We start from the raw sequence: 3534 nt of genomic DNA, 5'->3' as shown, positions 1-3534 counted from the left end.
TCTTTCAAACTTGGAAGTATGAGCAAATCGATTTTTCAAGGTTTGCCACGGAATTCAAAGGTTGCTTGATTTTTACGGACATTCACTCTTAATTTATGCCGTCTTTTCCCCTATAATGTATAAGCACAACCCAATCATGCTGCCTTGCCTGAGCTATGTTTACTGCGCAAAAATGGAACCAATCAACAATTGGAGTAAATGGCTACGGGAAACGTCCCATAGCCCCATTTATTAAAAAGAATACTGTTCAATAAAATCCTACAATGGGGGACAAAACTCTTAGGACGCTTGACATGATCTGCCTTGCAAATTCGGTGCGCAGACGACTTTGATATTCCACATTCCTCAGCGATTTTTCGGAAAGACAATTTACTGTATGTTCTCTGGTACCACACCAAAGCCTTTTTCTCTGCTACGATTTGTTCGATGAAGACCATACTTGCATGCACAAACGATTATTCACAAAGCAGTCGAAGAGTAAATTGTCATCGAAAGTTAAACAACGTCACAGTCGATATCGTTTGCAAACTCTAATTTTACATTTAAATTCTAAACCTCGCGCAAACATGACATTTGGTAACGCCATATATCCTTTCATATTGTTAATCACAGTTCCTTGTCTTATTATAGTGTTGTTTTCCATTTTTGTCAAAGTAATAGGTACTTTGGCGTGTCAGCTAGTATTCAGACAATGGGGGACAAAACTCTTAGGACGCTTGACATGACGAGACGCAAGTGGGTCTGAACTGGAAGTACCCGATTTCTGAATCCAATTAAGTTGTGGTTTACTCAGTAATGACTCTTCTGTCAACAAAGAGGGGTAATAGGATTAACATGTCAGTAATCTAATTTAGCCTTGACGAATAACATGCGTTTCTGTCATTTGAGAATAAGCCATTTTGTTGGTACGTTTCAATCACATGAGCACGGCACGGCCACGTTGATCATTGTGATTTTCTTGCGCGGGCTAAGACATCGCGGAAGGTTATTCACGATTTTCTCGGGTACAGAGCCCGTAGTTCTTAGATCCAAGGAAAAAAGTGGTATGTGTTAAGCAACATAGGTTATGGAGACCGTCTGAGCTGCTGGTGCGCTTTCCAGAGGAATTTGCTCGGTAGATGGAGCTCCGTTTAAAGGAAAAGCTTCTACAGCAGATAAAATCGTCACTTCATCGTTTGGATTAATCGTTGTATTCCTTCGTCATACACCGGATTCACCACTGTATCAAGATGAGCTATTTGAACGGCTAAGAGAATTTTTAAACAGCCTTGACCTTAGCCTTTGCAGAAATCAAGTTATCGGTGCTGGCTGGCTGACTCCACCGAATTGCCGTTTGAAAATGCCATTGTCATCTCACATCAAATGAACAATGATACTGGCTGCGTCTTACTAACCCGCCGGACAGCTGTTCAAGTAAGGTAAGTTGCAATCGAGCCATTTGTGGTCACGTAAAACTGGGGGAAAATGAAAGGAAAATTCGAAAAGAAGTGTCTGATGTTATTTTTCGCTTAAAATGTTTGTTCGCGATAGATTTTCATAATCCAGAAGCTTATTTCACATTAGGAGCCTTGTAAACGTTCTTTTCAAGTCTTGCGAACATTGTTATTTTGATGAAAGCAACAGACTTTCGTATTTTATTTCCTAAGCTTATTGTTAATTGACGATTCAATACCTACTCAATGTTCTACATCTCCGAACATGAAGGATTGCCAAAGTAAAGATATCAACACCCCTGGAAAAAACATAGTTAAGACTTGCTTATCGCCTTTTTTTTCTAGATCAACTGGAATTCGTGATGATGTGGAGTTTTTACTCGAAGAAGAACTGAGCAGTATCCAGCTTTATGAATTGCACATGGTTTATGCGAAATACTACTTCTGGGTTATATTGGGCTTTTGCCGTATAAATTGACTCTCTTAAAGATGTAAATAATGCATTAAGAAGTTATGGCCCTAAATCCTTCAAGGGTGATAGGCTCACAGAAATGAAGAACAAACAGAAATTGGAAAACACAATGTCGATGTCATGTGTGCGAAAGTAAAATTGAAGCTTTCTTTCTAAATACTTATTGCTATGTGGCTCTCCAGAATGTAATTATTCATAGATGTGTGGCTTTCCAGGATTTAATTCATTATCAATGACATTTTGGAACAAATTACGTGTAGCTTGAGCCTAAGGCTTGTGACTTTCTTTCGACAATAATATAAACGTCTGTCAAATTTCCATCATTTGAGGCTTTAGTATATCTAGTAGGAAGTAAATACATGTAGAATGTAGTCTCAATATTTTACAACAAAGGTATCAATATTATTATTGCGTTAAGGTCACACAAAACGTGGCATTCTGGCCAATCTTGATGAAATTGGGGAATATTCTCTTCCAATATTTTAAATCTCTTCTGCATAACTTAACTGATCAGTTTTCAGCTAGAACTGGTGATGTTAAGAGTAGGATCCATATAGACCATCGTAGTGTGCAACTGCTGCTTTTAAAAATCGTTTCCTATTGTCAAAGCTTGGTTATACTAATGAGGTTCACAGTGGCATCCAGATGTATCGTTGGAGTGTGCAACTGTTAACTTTTAACATTCTTGTCCGATTGTAAAAGCTTGGTTACTAATGAGGTTGATAGTGGCATCCAGATGTGTCGTCGGAGTGTGCAACTGTTAACTTTTAACATTCTTGTCCTATTGTAAAAACTTGGTTACTAATGAGGTTGATAGTGGCATCCAGATGTGTCGTCGGAGTGTGCAACTATTGACTTTTAATATTCTTGTCCTATTATAAAAGCTTGGTTACTAATGAGGTTGATAGTGGCATCCAGATGTGTCGTCGGAGTGTGCAACTATTGACTTTAAACATTCTTGTCCTATTATAAAAGCTTGGTTACTAATGAGGTTGATAGTGGCATCTAGATGTGTCGTCGGAGTGTGCAACTATTGACTTTTAATATTCTTGTCCTATTATAAAAGCTTGGTTACTAATGAGGTTGATAGTGGCATCCAGATGTGTCGTCGGAGTGTGCAACTATTGACTATTAACATTCTTGTCCTATTATAAAAGCTTGGTTACTAATGAGGTTGATAGTGGCATCCAGATGTGTCGTCGGAGTGTGCAACTATTGACTTTTAACATTCTTGTGCTATTATAAAAGCTTGGTTACTAATGAGGTTGATAGTGGCATCCAGATGTGTCATCGGAGTGTGCTACTATTGACTTTTAACATTCTTGTCCTATTATAAAAGCTTGGTTACTAATGAGGTTGATAGTGGCATCCAGATGTATCGTCGGAGTGTGCTACTGTTGACTTTAAGCAGCCCTATCCTGATGTAACAGCTTGGTTACTAATGATGATGTCTGAAATATTGGTTAAAGTTACTAATATTCATTAAGGCGTTTTGCCCACGTGTACTGCATCAAATCGAGAATAGCTTTTGGTAGCACTAATTTTGAATTGGAGTTATCTGTTTGTTTTTGTCTGCAATTTACGACATTTCTATAAGTAAATCATGTTAATCTGAGTAAAAACTAGGTG

Source organism: Montipora capricornis, chromosome 6 (assembly GCF_036669925.1).
Source record: "Montipora capricornis isolate CH-2021 chromosome 6, ASM3666992v2, whole genome shotgun sequence".
Taxonomy (NCBI): domain Eukaryota; kingdom Metazoa; phylum Cnidaria; class Anthozoa; order Scleractinia; family Acroporidae; genus Montipora; species Montipora capricornis.
Note: the sequence above shows the minus strand (reverse complement) of the source record.